General features: G+C 40.3%; 1 protein-coding gene across 5 annotated transcripts in view; it reads right to left on the minus strand.

Annotated features, from left to right (window-relative positions):
- unc5a (unc-5 netrin receptor A) overlaps positions 1 to 16,733 on the minus strand; it is a 607,644-nt gene that overhangs the window by 232,212 nt on the left and 358,699 nt on the right. The gene's annotated exons all lie outside the window — the stretch shown is intronic.

The following is a 16,733-nucleotide window of genomic DNA, read 5'->3' on the forward strand; positions in this document are numbered from 1 at the left end:
AACTGTGAAAGTGATTTCAAATTTGTTACAAAGTTCAAAGCTAAAAGTAAAAGTATGTACATGTCACCATATGTTACCTAGAGATTCATTTCCTTTAGGCATTCACAGTACAACAAAGGAAGACAGTAGAATCAGTGAGAAACTACACACAATTATTGACAAAATAACAATGTGCAATAGAACACAAACTGTGCAAAAACAAAAAAAATGATAATGAATGAATGAACGAACGAACGAATGAATAAATAAATAAATAAATAATACGGAGAACACGAGTTATAGAGTCCTTAAAAGTGAATCCATGGGTTGGGGAATCAGTTCAGAGTTAAGCTGAGAGATGTTATCCACGCCGGTTGAGGAGTCTGAAGTTGAAGAGTAATAACTGTACCTGAGCCTGGCGGTGTGGGACTTAATGCTCCTGTAGCTCCTTCTCCATGACAACAGTAAGAAAAGAGCATCACCTGAATGGTGGAGGTCTTTGATGATGACAAGCTTTGCATTTCAGGGTTGTAAAAGTAAATTTCTACTTAGTAATCTATATTGAGCACTGTAACTGTATCTTGACTGTTTCCACCACGGCTTAGTATGAAAACACAATGCCCAAGAACAGAAAAGCCTACAAAAAATGGTGAACACAGCCCAGTCCATAGCGGCAAAGCCCACCACACCACTGAGAAAATCTACAAGGAACACTACCACAAGAATGCAGACTCTACATGGAGCATAATAGTTCACATTACCCTATTATTCAATTCCACCACTGTTTGTATGGTTATATGTTCTCCCTGTGACCACATGGGTTTCCTTCAGGTGCTCCAGTTTCCTCCCACTTTCCAATAGATTTGGGTTAGTAGGTTAATTAATCAGATGGGTGCAATTCAATGGTGTGGACTCATTGGACCAGTAGAGACTGTAACCATGTTGTATCTTTTGATAAATAAAATATCATTCTTTTACAATCTATTGTTATTTCAGGATACTATTTATCATTTAATAATTAAGAAGTATTGATTTTAATGTTTTAATTAAGAATTACTTTAGCTTAATTTTAACCAGTTAGATATTTTGCTCATTCTCTTAAATTTCTTTTTCAGCAGAATACTTGTATAGCTGGAAGCATGGATCTAATTAAACAGATCCAGTCAAAAACTGATGAACATAAATTACTTCTGAAACCTGGTGTTTCAAAAAATGAGGCAGTTCTTTATTAATTTGTCCTATAATATTTTATATTAACTACACTAATAATACATGACACTATCAGCAACATAACAAGACCTTCAAGTCGATGTGAACAAGACATTTAAAATCCATTCTCCACATTCATCCATATTAATGAGAATAATCTTTAACATGCTCAGCCAATTAATGTGCAGTTTTGTCTATAAAAAAGTACCAGATTAAAAATAGTTCAAATAGAATTATGTTGATAGAATACTGTATATGTCAAAAAAATGTCTATTGGAACAATGGGCCGAATAACTACATTCTTCTGACATTCATTTATAGGTTAAATATTTAATATATGACATTACTAACCCATTATCTTGATAGTTTTCATTTTAGTCCTATTAACATACTTATGCCACTGCAATCCCTCATCATGATATCTGAATAAACATATCCAATATTCTGTAACTGTAGCCAGAAATACTGTTCATTTTTTCTTAAATTCATCTTTACCCAATATTCTATATATTGCTGGTACTGAATAACAAACACGTGCCTGAGTGGAGCTTTTTTATATTTCATCAACATAAGTAATTCTTAAAGCAAAGTAAGATCCATAGAACCACAGAACACTACAGCACAGTACAGGCCCTTCAGCCCTCCATGTTGTGCCAACCCATAAAATCCTTAAAAAAAGTACTAAACCCATACTACCCCAGAACCTTCTATTTTTTTTTCATCCATGTGCCTATCCAAGAGGTCCTGTTCACCCTGTACACATCTGACTTCCAATATAACTCGGAGTCCTGCCATGTGCAGAAGTTCGCTGATGACACGGCCATAGTGGGGTGTGTCAGGAATGGACAGGAGGAGGAGTATAGGAAACTGATACAGGACTTTGTGATATGGTGCAACTCAAACTACCTGCGTCTCAATGTCACCAAGACCAAGGAGATGGTGGTGGACTTTAGGAGATCTAGGCCTCATATGGAGCCAGTGATCATTAATGGAGAATGTGTGGAGCAGGTTAAGACCTACAAGTATCTGGGAGTACAGTTGGACGAGAAGCTAGACTGGACTGCCAACACAGATGCCTTGTGCAGGAAGGCACAGAGTCGACTGTACTTCCTTAGAAGGTTGGCGTCATTCAATGTCTGCAGTGAGATGCTGAAGATGTTCTATAGGTCAGTTGTTGAGAGTGCCCTCTTCTTTGTGGTGGCGTGTTGGGGAGGAAGCATTAAGAAGAAGGACGCCTCACGTCTTAATAAGCTGATAAGGAAGGCGGGCTCTGTCGTGGGCAAAGTACTGGAGAGTTTAACATCGGTAGCTGAGCGAAGGGCGCTGAGTAGGCTACGGTCAATTATGGAAAACCCTGAACATCCTCTACATAGCACCATCCAGAGACAGAGAAGCAGTTTCAGCGACAGGTTACTGTCGATGCAATGCTCCTCAGACAGGATGAAGAGGTCAATACTCCCCAATGCCATTAGGCTTTACAATTCAACTGCCAGGACTTAAGAACTTTTTTAAAGCTATTATTAATGCTTTTTGAGTTAGTGATTTAGATGCATATCATATTATTACTGAGTTAAGTATTGTATGTAATGAGTTTTTGCTACAACAAGTGTATGGGACATTGGAAAAAATGTTGAATTTCCCCATGGGGATGAATAAAGTATCTATCTATCTATCTATCTATCTAATACCCCTAATGTTTTAGTCTCCACCACCATCCCTGGCAAGTCATTCCAGGCACTCACAACCCTCTGTGTAAAAAACTTACCCCTGATGTCTCCCCTAAACTTCCCTCCCTTAATTTTGTACATATGCCCTCTGATGTTTGCTATTGGTGCCCTGGGAAACAGGTACTGACTATCCACCATATATATCCTTATAGAATTTACTATAATTGCCTGACACAATCTTTATATGATAAAAAGCTAATTTTTAATTTGGTTTGTTGTGATTTCAAGAAATAACATAATTACAGGTTTCAGTTAGAACCAATCGAATACCCATTAAATAAAAGCTGACTCTGAACATAAATGCTAATCAATAATAATTGGACATAAAAAAAATTGATCTATGTCACATTTGCTTTGGCCCATTCAAGTCTTGTTAGAATAAAATGTTTTTTTCTTAATTTCCTTATGTTCAATTTAATTTCTAAGATAAGGACATGTTCAGCACAGGTTTGTGGGCCGAAGGGCCTGTATTGTGCTACAGGTTTTCTATGTTTCTACATTTCTAATACATGGATGCATTGCTGAGGCTTTATAAGGCACTGGTGAGGTCTCACCTTGAGTATTGTGAATAGTTTTGGGCCCCTCATCTTTGAAAAGAAGTGCTGGCATTGGAGAAGGTTCATAGAAAGTTCAAAAGGATGATACGAGGAAGAAAAGGCTTATCATATGAGGAACGTTTGATGGCTCTGGGTCTGTGCTCACTGGAATTCAGAAGGATGAGGGGGGATCTCATTGAAACCTTTTTTCAAATGTTGAAAGGCCTAGACAGAGTAGACATGTGTAACACGCTGTAAGGTTTCACTGCTAATGTAATGGCCTCTCTGTAATGTTTCACTGCTAAGGTAATGGTTTCTCAGTAGCAGAAATGTTTGGGTTATGACTAGAGATAACGGGGCTTTGGAATGTGTGCTATCCAATGAGAGGGATGTTGTTCTTTCTTGTGGGTCTGGGAACAGGGATTTCATGGACTTTTGTCGTGGAGAGAGGAGGAGAGAAGACACGAATGGAGAGAGTTGGTAGACCGCCGGATGGAGTGGACTTGGAATGAAGGTCTAAGGGTCGGCTATGCTCGGAGGAAAGCAATGGGGAACAAATGAATGGAACCGTGAGCTCCAACATTGCACTCTAGACTGTTTCATGAGAATGGGCCCATTTTTTTTTTCCTTACTAACCATATAGTCATTTAAGAATTATAAAACTCAATCGTTTAATTGCATATTGTGTGCTGTTTGTTATTTCATAGTACTGATTTGTAACAGTGAACACATCACAGAGCATCCATCCAAACAAGACTTCTTAAGTTTGGATGGGCCGGAGGCTGTTTTCCCTTAGATTAAGCCGCTAGCCTAACCAAGAGTTACATGTGGAAAGGATGTTTCCCATGGTGGGAGAGTCCAGGACAAGAGGGCACAGCCTCAGGATAGAGGGGCTCCTTTCAAAACAGAGATGAGGAGTAACTTCTTTAGCCAAAGGGTGGTGAATTTGTGGAATTTGTTGCCACATGCAGCTGTGGAGGTTAGGTTGTTGGGTATATTTAAGGCAGAGGTTGATAGGTTCTTAATTGGACATGGCATCAAAGGTTACAGGGAGAAAGCCAGGAACTGGGTTTGAGGAGGAGATTGAAAAAAAGGATCAGCCATGTTTAAATGGCAGAGCAGACTTGATGGGCCAGAAGGCCTAATTCTGCTCCTATGTCTTATGGTCTATGGTTTTATAAAGAAAGCTGTCCAGTTAAAATTGTGCCTTCTAACATGAAAATATGAACAGAATCTCCATAGACAAATTCATAATTGAAACCCATTTCTGAAAGTTAAGAATCTTGATGGATTACCAGTATCCTAGAAACAGCACTGAGTATTATCAAACGGTAGGGAATGATGAGGGGGAATTAATCTGCTTCATTAAGTCTACTTCTATTATGTGCATATAAAGGAGCTCAAGATTTCTAGGGCAAGTGTTTCAGTAACTCAAGAATCACTTGAGATCTCTAACTCCAAAGATCTTAACACAACGACTAATGCCCCGTATACACAATGGGCTGAATCACCTGTCAACAATCTTTGTAGGTGACTTTGGTCTTCTGTCACAAATTAACAAATAATGTACCATGACATCTCTGATCAGAGCTATTAACATGGAGAATAAAATTTCTGGTCTCTCACATCAGCTGCATGTTAATTGGACAAAATCCTCCTACTCTTCATAAAACAGCATACAGATTTTATAGGGAGCTCAAAGTGTCATACGCAGCCCATTAACTAATCTTCTCACCTGTGGGAATATCTTAGTAACTGAGAAAATCATAAGACAATCATCTAAAATCAACATGGTTTTCATGAAAGGAAATTAGTTTTAACAAATTTACTCAATTTGTGAGAGTGTACAGGGTGAATAAAGAGGACAATATTCTTTGAACATTACAGGAAGTACACAGAAAGAGCCAATTATACATTTGGTTAAGCATATTAAGGTAGGATTGATAATAGATACTCTAGTTTAGGATTCTATAGTGAGTAACCATCACAACCTGGTAAAATTAGAGGGCCAATAATTTGGGAACCACAACGAATGTCTTTAATTTAAACAAGGGTAATTAAAAAAAAAGGTACCTAGATGGATTTAGAAATAAGGCTAAGGTCAGTGGATGAGCATCAACAGAAGCAGCTATTTCATAATAATCACCAGATATTTATTTAATCAAATGGAATAACTCAATGAGAAGGATAAATCATCTGCAGTTAACAAAGGACTTCAATTAAATTTTTAAACCATATTTTAACTAGATGTTATAAAGTGGCAAAAGCTGATGATAGACCAGAGGACTGAGAATTTTTTTAGTGATCTCCAGAGGACCAAAAATCTAAAAAGGAGAGAATTGATCGTAAGTTTAAAAATGGCAGGTAACATAAAATCAAACAGCAAGAGTTTCAGTGGACATACAAAAAGGAAAATTAAACTAAGGCAAACATGAGGAAATCTGCAGATGCTGGAAATTCAAGCAACACAAAAAATGCTGGTGGAACACAGCAGGCCAGGCAGCATCTACAGGAAGAAGCACTGTTGATGTTTCGCGCTGAGACCCTTCATCAGGACTAACTGAAAGGAAAGATAATAATGTTACGTATCCCGTAACTGGATCACTTACCAGCAAAGATAGAGAGGTCCGCTGAAGTCTGATGGTACCATTTTTAAACGTTTTTATTTATAAAGGGGCACAAAAGTAAGGTTAATACAAACATTCAGATAATATACGTCGGCAATACTCAATCTAAAGCACGGGTATAGTAATAATCAACAATTCGAAGTAGCTCTATAGTTTGTCTAGGGGTAAAACTATTGTCCGATGAAAATATAAAAAAGTCTCGCCAGTTCATGAAGGCTTTTAGCCATTTGAGGGACCGCTGGGTGTTCACGGGTTGGAGAGAGAAAATAAACTTGCCAGCCTTCTGGACTCAAAGTGTGGAATCGGGAACAGGAGTTCCCCGTTGTCAGTTTGGAATCCTTTTCGGGGTTATTAGCCACTCAATTCCCTAGCTAGGGGATCCAAATCACACATGGCTCCCAAGCAGCTTCCCGTTCTTACGGGAGCGATCAGCGATGGTGTCTCCGTCTAGTGCGTCGCTGGAGTACCGCCTCCTGCAGTCTCCTTTTTATCATGGCTGGCAGATTTGTAAATGTCAATCAAGGTAGGGTGATACAATCCCCACACCACATTGCCCGAGGGTGTCCATGTCCCTGATAGCTGGCACGTACTATAGAGTTGCAATTCACACAGGTGCCTCTAAGAACAATGGTCAAATCCATTGCATTGTCTCTCATTTCCTGGGTCCAAGACCCGAATTAATAGCGATCTTGCGATTCTCCGGAAGGAGGGGGCTGTGGTACATTCATAACACCCCCTTTCTTCAGAGCGTTTTCACCAGTGGTGGAAACAAAGTGATACAGAGTCTTACTGGATTTATTATTTTTTTTAATCTAACACAATACACAAGCTTTTCATTTCACTACAGAGCTACTCAGTTATACATTTAATTCAGCATCTAGATAAACAATCCGCTAGCACATTATCACTCCCCTTAATGTGCTGGATCTTAATATCGAATTCTTGCAGCATCAGACTCCAGCTTAATAACCTCCTGTTTTTATTTTTCATATTGGCCAGGAATACCAACGGGTTGTGATCGGTATAGACCACTAGGGGTTTTTGCGCTGGACAAATGTACATTTCAAAATGTTGTATCGCCAACACAAGTGCAAACAATTCCTTTTCCATGGTAGAGTAATTCCTCTGGTGTACATTGAACTTCCGCGAGAAATATGCTACCGGGTGCTCCACTCCATCCCCGGCTTGCTGTAAGAGGACTGCTCCTGCTCTTTTTTCACCTCTAACCCCTTTAGTTGGAGCTCCTGGTCCCGTTTCACCTCTAACTCCTTTATGTGGAACGCCTGCTCCCTTTGTTTGTCGGCCCTTTCTTTCTCTTTCTCAGCCCTTTCTTTCTCTCTCTCAGCCCGTTCTTTCTCCTTCTCAGCTGCTTCCAGCTGCTTTATTTTAAATTCATGTTCCAACCTTAATTTCTCCAACTCTAGCTGATCCATCCCACTAGCTGGTACTTTTTCAGGGATATTTTCCAACTCCTCAGCTGCAAACACCTTCTTCCCAATGTAATACTGAGTTATGACCCTTCGCACTTCCCGCTTTTTCATTGATGACCTCAGTTCTGTGAGGTTTAACCCCTTCGCCAGATTTACCAAGTCTAATTTTGTAGCCGCCTCTAGTGCCCCCAGAGTTGGGTTTTTCATAAATTCATCCACGTCCATCTTTGCTGGTTTCCCGTCTGGCTACCCGCGTACCAGATCCAAATTTTTTGACTGACAAACCCAATTCACTGACCTCCCAATTTGGTATCAAAACCCGGACGAGCCCCCACATTGTTACGTATCCCGTAACTGGATCACTTACCAGCAAAGATAGAGAGGTCCGCTGAAGTCTGATGGTACCATTTTTAAATGTTTTTATTTATAAAGGGGCACAAAAGTAAGGTTAATACAAACGTTCAGATAACATACGTCGTCAATAGTCAATCTAAAGCATGGGTATAGTAATAATCAACAATTCGAAGTAGCTCTATAGTTTGTCTAGGGGTAAAACTATTGTCCGATGGAAATATAAAAAAGTCTCGCCAGTTCATGAAGGCTTTTAGCCGTTTGAGGGACCGCTGGGTGTTCACAGGTTGGAGAGAGAAAATAAACTTGCCAGCCTTCTGGACTCAAAGCGTGGAATCAGGAACGGGAGTTCCCCGTTGTCAGTTCGGAATCCTTTTCCGGGTTATTAGCCACTCGATTCCCTAGCTAGGGGATCCAAATCACACATGGCTCCCGAGCAGCTTCCCATTCTTACGGGAGCGATCAGCGATGGTGTCTCCGTCTGGTGCGTCGCTGGAGTACCGCCTCCTGCAGTCTCCTTTTTATCATGGCTGGCAGATTTGTAAATGTCAATCAAGGTAGGGTGATACAATCCCCACCCCCACATTGCCCGAGGGTGTCCACGTCCCTGATAGCTGGCACGTACTATAGAGTTGCAATTCACACAGGTGCCTCTAAGAACAATAGTCAAATCCGTTGCATTGTCTCTCATTTCCTGGGTCCCAGACCCGAATTAATAGCGATCTTGCGATTCTCCGGAAAGAGGGAGCTGGTCCCGCACTCTTCGGCCCCTCAGAGCTGTGGTACATTCATAACAGTAAGAGATTTGAAAGTGGGGGGGGGGGAGGGGAAAATCCAAAATGATAGGAGAAGACAGGAGGGGATGGGGTGAAGCTAAGAGCTGGAAAGGTGATTGGCAAAAGGGATACAGAGCTGGAGAAGCTTCACCCCATCCCCTCCTGTCTTCTCCCATCATTTTGGATTTCCCCCTCCCCCTCCTACTTTCAAATCTCTTACTATCTTTTCTTTCAGTTAGTCCTGACAAAGGTTTTTGGCCCAAAACGTTGACAGTGCTTCTTCCTATGGATGCTGCCTGGCCTGCTGCATTCCACCAGCATTTTGTGTGTGTTAAATGAAACTGAGGAGTTGGCAGCATGAATCAAATACATAATGATCATTAAAACCAATAGAGAACTCCATAAAGAATTAAGGGTAGAATTTTTACCATAGGGGTTAAGAAATCAGACAAGATGCCCAAATCTAGAATTTGCATCCTAGAGTTATAAAAGAAGTGACAACGAAAGTGGAAACATCAGCAGTTGGTTTCTCAAAACTAACTGAATCCCAGGAGGGTACCAATGGATTAGAAAACTTCCAATGTAATGTCTTTAATCAAAAGAGGAGGGAACAAAAAAAAATGTACGTGCTAGTTAACTGAACATATATTGTCTAGAATATATGTTCAGTTAACTAGCGTCCTTAAATCAAGGAAGAAATAACTGATCACTAGGCATGGATAGATGGAATGAGGGGAAAAACATTTGGAAATGTTTACCACATGAATCTGTGAGGTCACATACTTAGCTAAGAGAAATCAAGTGACTGCAAATGAGTGGAGTGCAGAGGTATCTAGATGTTATCATGCAGGTGCAGCAAGTAATTCAGAAACCAAGTGGCATATTGGCCTTTATTATTTGTGGGCTGAAGTTTAAAAATGAGACTGACTCTTGGTTCTAGACACTTCAATTAAAAAGACCAATTTCTCTGCATCTACTCTGTTAAGTCCCATATGAAGGTTGTAACACTCAATGGGATCTCTTCCCATTATATCATGAGCACACTACAAAATCCATTAGTTTTAATTTTAATAGTGAAGTGGGAGAGTAAGCAAGACTAGTGGGCTAGAAAAAGGAGGAACAGACCCAAGGGATTCTCAGCTTATGCCAGTTTAAATGCTAGGCCTCATTTCCATATTGGAATTGGATATTCACTGAGGGTGGGAGGGAATAATACTAAAATATAGATAAGTGTAGTCATGAGATGCCTTAGATTTATAATGGGTTTGAAAACATTTCCAAATGAATAAATAAATGGGAAGTAAATGAAAATGAGAACACAAACTTATAAAAGAGGAGCAGGCTTAAGTCATACAGCCCCTTAAAACTATTCTATTCTTCAACAAGATCACCTCTAAAATAATTGCTGTCCTGAACTCCACTTCTATCCTGCCCAGTCTCCACTTGCTACCATTAGGCTGCTTCACTTCCGGTTTCCCTGCTACAGGACTAATTCCTTGATCATGTTTAATATTATTCTTCTGTCTCCACTTCGTTACAGACAGCAAATGTTGAATGAAATGACATGGAGAAGGTCAGCAACGCATTGCCTGATATATTTCATTCAGTATTTCAGTATTTACTCGTACATGCTGAGTACATTGGATTGGATGTAATGAAATTACGACACTAATTAATTTAAAATTAACACTAAATTATGTGATATTCAGAAATTCTGAAAAAGATATATCAGGAGCGCAGTTTGCCGGGGGAAAAAATGCCCTCAAATGTCAAGAAGTGATTTGTGAGCTGTTAACATTCTTACAGACAGGCAGATGCATTGAATTGCTTTGGGAATTAATCAGATGCACAAGGGAGTTGCCTCATCTGGATAATTAAATTGATAATTAAGTAATAATGGCAAAGGAATAATCAAAATCACCATTAAATCCAAGGTTAAACTTCCTGTGGTGTGACAGGAATAGTGGGGTGTCAAGTAATAGCTGTCAGCTGTGATAAGTAGACAAGTCAAATTTTTGTGAAAGGAGTGAGAATTAAATCGTCCTGTAAGCCATATATTTGGACTCTTCAAAGGCTAGAGAATAGTTGCCAATCGCAAGTGACCAGATGGTCTGTAGGAGTTACAGGGGGAGAAAAGACAGTTAACATCTATGTTTACAATCTTATCATCTCTGTCATTATAACATGAAAGAACATGAAAAACTGTGAATACATTAGCATGCTATTATTCTGAATTATGTATCTGATTCACCTTTGACATATAGACACATTTTTAAAGGAACATCACGTAGCACAAAAGACAGCAAGTGCTTTCCCCACTAATGGGAGCATAGTATCTTAACTGATGAGCTGAGTGTTCACAACATTTTTACACAGACTGAATTTCCTTACTTCCCATGTTGCAGGAGGCCACGAGGTTCACTGAACCTGAGATTATGTTATGTTCTTTTGACACTTGCAGAATAATTACCATGACCGGCTATCTGCTTGGTATTTGAGAGAGTAGAGCACTCAGCTGAAATCCAGGTAGTGATGAGGAGGATTTCGAACCCAGATCCCGGCAGCTATGAGGCAGCAACATTACCTGCTGCTCTGTGCCAGTGCAATGTGTTGAATGCAGAAGCTGACAATCCCCTGGGAATCCCTCTCACCCCGGGACTCATCTGGCGACCAACAGCCCTGCACAGGCACGAGTCTTTGAGTAAGCAAGAGGAAGCTTCTCTGTCTGCCCCAATGCAGTTGTGGCCGAGGCTCCCTCCTGCTGTTGAAAGTATATGCAAATTTCTAAACACCCTGTGGTCGGCAGCTGTCTGCGTCAATAAAGGGGTAGCAGTACGCAGCTACTTCAAACCATTTTTTTTCTGGTCAGTGACTACAGAGGGAGCTTTGTAAATACAAATCTGTTTGACTGCTAGAGCAGAGGGAGCACATTGTCGATATGGGACTGTACAAGGATCAAAGCAAATTGAATTGCTTCCTGCTCAATATCATTTATGGAGCTTGAACATTTTAATTTAACTTCATCTCTGCATTCTGCTGTCACCCTTCACTGCCAGCTTTCCATGGTTCACCCTCCCACTGAAATGTTCTCCATCTCCCAACCCCTGCTATGTCATCTTCATCTTTACACCCCCCCAACCTACCCACTCTCCTCTGTCCACCTTCAGAACTTTCATGCTGCCATCTGCATCAAAGAACCACACTCCACCCCCCCATCCCATGATGTAACTTGACTAACATTACTATACCATTCATAACTTGACTTTCTGACTCCACTCCCACTCACCAACTCAGGCTGGATCTGGTCCCAACAGCCCACTTGCCTCCCAACACTCGAGGTCCCAATAATCACTCTCCCATTGCTGGAGTAGTATTTCTTGCATCAAATTTGGATATTAAAGAAACAATCAAATTAGGTGGTCAGTACAGCAGATGCACGCAGCAGGAAAAGGCCATTTTTGCACAGTTCTCAATGAACGACCCTGAGCATTCCCATGGGGCCAGTCAGAAGAACAGATAGAGCCCAGTTGAATTTGTTACATCTGGCTTCTGAGAGCTCTAGCGCCTCACATTGTGACTCTCAATTGGATGTACAGGAATGCAGGATCTGGCCTAGTATTACATTTATCAGGAGCACCTTTGAATTGGTATTATTTCCAAAAATAACTAGCATGGAACACTTCAGCTGAAATAAATGTAAAATGTCCTTTTCCCCTTCCACACTCTCTTTCCCGTTTCTCCATGTTAAGTTTGTCGTTATTTCCAGATAATACATATTTTATATGTTATGGGACTTTTTTCTCTATAAGTAATTAAATGCACCATGTTTCGTCTGCTCTGAGTCTCATCATCTATTCTGGTGCATTGTCAAATCCTCTGAATAGTTGAAAACTGACTCCAAGAGCATAAAATATTGATAGAGAAATAGTGACTTGTTATATCAAACTCACCTGCCTGTCAATGTCATTGCGGCAAATATTAAAGTCAGCAGAAGGACACCAAAATTTCAGAACTCCAGAGAAGCTCTAATCCATTTCTCCTACTGGTACCACTGATGTTTATTAAACTTCACACGGTTGACCACTGCCCATTACTGCTCAAATGTTCAAATTAGAATCAGAATCAGGTTTAATACCACTGGCATATGTTGTGAAAATTTTTGTTGTTTCGTGGCAGCAGTACATTGTAATACATAGTGAAAAAATCTATAAGTGACAATAAGAAATACAAGTTTATAAATAATTAAATTAAGTAAGTAGCACAGAAAGAGGGAAGAAAATAGTGAGGTAATGTTCGTGGGTTTATTGTCCACTCAGAAAAATGATGGCAGTGGGGAAGGAACTGTTCCTGAAACTTTGAGTGTGTGCCTTTAGGCTCCAGTACCTCCTCTTTGATGGCAGCAATGAGAAGAGGGCCTGTCCTAGGAGATAGGGGACTTAATGTTGGATGCCGCATTGGCAAGGAGTCCTTGATGCCCATGCTGGATGAGTTTACCACTTTCTTCAGCTTTTTCCCAATCCTGTGCAGTGGCCTCTCCATACCAGGTGGCAATGCAAGCAGTTAGAATGCTCTCCACGATAGACCAGTAGAAAGTTGCAAGAGTTTTTGGTGACATACCAAGTCTCCTCAATTTCCTTTACAAATATAGCTGCTTATGTGCCTTCTTTGTAACTGCATCTATATGTTAGACCCAGGATAGACCTTTAGAGATGATGACTCGCAGGAAATTGAAACTGCTCACCATTTCCACTGTTAATCCCTCAATAGGACTGATGTGTATTCCCTCAACTTCCCATTCCTGACATCCACAATCAATTTCTTGGTCTTATTGATGTTGAATGCAAGGTGTTGTTGCAACACCTCTCAACCAACTGATCTATCTCAGTCTTGTACCCCTCATCATCACCATCTGAAATTCTGCCAAAAATAGTTGTGACATCAGCAAATTTATAGATGGTATTTGAGCTGTGTCTGGTCACACAGTCATGGATACAGAGAAATTATAGCAGTAACTAAGCACGATTCCTTAAGGTGTGCCAGTGTTATTTGTCAATGAGGAGGAGATGTTATTCCTAGGTTTTGGAGCTTGTTGAGTAGAACTGAGGTATGATTGTGTTGAATGCTGAGCTGTAATCAATAAACAGCAGCCTAATGTAGATATTGCTAATCAATTCAGCAATATTCATATTAATTTATGAAATTCTTTGCTGACTGTCAATGGGATCTTTTTGTTTTGAAGGGGCAGGATCAGTTTCCAGTAGCAACTATGATGAGAATCTTTTTCGTGCCTGAGCAATGGAAGAAATTGCTATCCAGTCTAATGGAGGGTCATTTCATGACATAAGGCATAAGATCATAAAACATAGGAGCAGAATTAGGACATTTGGCCCATCAATTCTGCTGTGTCATTTCATCATGGTCAATTTATCATCCCTCTCAATCCCATACCCATGCTGTCTTCGCATAAACTTTGTCACACTGCCTAATCAGGAATCTATCAACCTCTGCTTTAAATATTGTCAATGACCTAGCCTCCACAGTCATTAATGGCAATGAATTCACCAACCTCTGATTGAAGAAGTTCCTTCTCACCTCTGTTCTAAATGTGCATCCCTCTATATCGAGACTGTCCCTACCGGTCTTAGACTCAACCACTATAAGGAACATCCTCTCCACATGCACTCTATCTAGACCTTTCAGTATTCAATAGGCTTCAATAAGATCCCCCTCATTCTTCTGAATTGTAGTAAATACAGTCCTCAGTATTACACTCTTTCTCTTATGTTCTTGTCCCCTCAAAATCAATGTTATCACTACATTTGAAAAGCTACTGGGGTGTGTTGGAACTTTTGGTGGGCTGCAGTCATCACAAGAAGTTATTTGTCAGTGAGATATTGTGTGGTTTAAAAGAGCTTGGAGCTTTCCGGAATTTTTTGGTGGGCTGCAATCAGAACAATCTGTTAAGCACTCAGGAGGGGCCAATAAACAGAAGTAGTGTCTGAGTCATGTGAGTATTAAAGGATACACATATGTTGACTCAAACTGCTAGCTAAACTTTAGGAAATCCTGCACAAAGACTACCAAGTCCCTTTGCACTTCTGATTTTTGAAATTTTTCTCCACTTGGAAAGTAGTCTACACTTTTATTTCCTCTACCAAAGTGCCTGATTATAAACTTAATACACTATATTATATCTGCCACTTCTTTACCCATTCTCCTAATCTGCCCAAGCCCTTTTGCAGACTTTCTGCCTCCTCAACACTACCTGCCCTTCCACCTATCTTTGTATGATCTGCTAATGCATCAATTCTGTCATCTAACTCACCAACATATATTGTGAAAACAAGCTCTCCTAATACCAACAACTATGGGAACCACCAGTCACCGGCAGCCAACTAGAATCGACCGCCTTTATTCCAACTCCTTGTCTCCTGCCAGTCAGTCCATCTTCTATCCATGCTAGTATCTTTCCAGTAGTACCATGGGCTCTTGCCTTGCTAAGCAGCCTCATGTGTGGCACCTTGCCAAAGGCCTTTTGAAAACCCAGTACACAATATCCACCTATTCCCCGATGTCTATCCTACTTGTTATTCCCTCAACAAATTCCAACATATTTGTCAGACAAGATTTCCCCTCAAGGAAACCATGCTAAATTTGCCATACTTTATCATGTGCCTCCAAGTACCCCGAAGTCCCATCCTAATGAATTCCAACATTGTCCAACCACTGAAGTCAGGCTATCTGGCCTATAATTTCCTTTCTTCTGCCTCCCACTCTTGTTAAAGAGTGGAGTGACATTTGCAATTTTCCAGTCCTCCAGACCTATTCCAGAATCTAGTGATTTTTGGAAGATCATTCCTTATGCCTCCACAATCTCTTCAGCTACCTTTTTCAGAATCCTGGGGTATATTCCATCTGGCTCAGGTAACTTATCTACCTTCAGACTTTTCAACCTCTCCAACATAACTCCTTAGTAACAGCAACTACACACTCTCCTGCCCCCTGACACTCTCAAATTTCTGGCAAACTGTTGGTGTCTTTCACAGTGAAGACCGACACAAAATACTTAATAATTTCTTCTGCCATTTCTTTATTCTCCCATAATTCCTCTCCATCGTCTTTTTCTAGTGCTCCAGTGTCCCCTCTCACCACTCTTTTACTCTTTATAAATCTGAAAAAATCATTTGTAATCCTCTTTTATATTATTGGCTAGCTTACCATCATATTTCAACTTTTCTTCTCCTTGTGGCTTGTTAGTTGGTTTGTGTTAGTTTTAAAAAACTTCCTAATCCTCTCCCTTCCCACTAACTTTTGCAATATTGTATGCTCTCTCCTTTGCTTTTATACTGTCTTTGACTTCCCTTGTTAGTAAAAGTTGCCTCACTTTCCAAATTGCCCCCAGAAACTCCAGCCATTGCTGTTCTGCAGTCATCCCTGCTAGTGTCCCCTTCCAATCAATGTTAGCCATCTCTTCTCTTATGTCTCTGTAATTCTGTTTACTCCTCTGTAATACTGATACATCATCTCCCTCTCAAATGGCAGAGTGAATTCTATCTTATTATGATCACCCCCTCCAGAACATTCCTTTATCTTCAACTCCCTAATGAAATCTGGTTTGCTCAACAACATCCACTCCAGAATTGCCTTTCCCCTTGTGGGCTCAACCACAAGCTTCTCTAAAAACCATCTTGCAGGCATTCTACAAAATTCCATGCTTGGGATTCAGCACAAACTGATTTTTATCACTCTATTTGCAAATTGAAATCCCCCATTACTATATTAATATTGCCCTTATTATTGCCCTTTTCTATCTTATATCCCACATCCTGGCTACTGTTCGGAGGCCTGTATATAACTCTCATCAGGGTCTTTTTACACTTGCAGTTTCGGCAAGGATTCACCATCTTCCAATCCTATCTCATATCTTTCTAAGGACTTGATTTCATTTTTTTTTCAACAGGGCCACCTCACCCCTTCTGCCCACTTGTCTATCCTTTTAATACAATGTGTATCCTTTAAAACTCACACGACTCAGACACTACTTCTGTTTATTGGCCCCTCCTGAGTGCTTAACAGACCGTTCTGATTGCAGCCCACC

The sequence above is a fragment of the Hemitrygon akajei genome, chromosome 15, assembly GCF_048418815.1.
Source record: "Hemitrygon akajei chromosome 15, sHemAka1.3, whole genome shotgun sequence".
NCBI classification, from domain to species: domain Eukaryota; kingdom Metazoa; phylum Chordata; class Chondrichthyes; order Myliobatiformes; family Dasyatidae; genus Hemitrygon; species Hemitrygon akajei.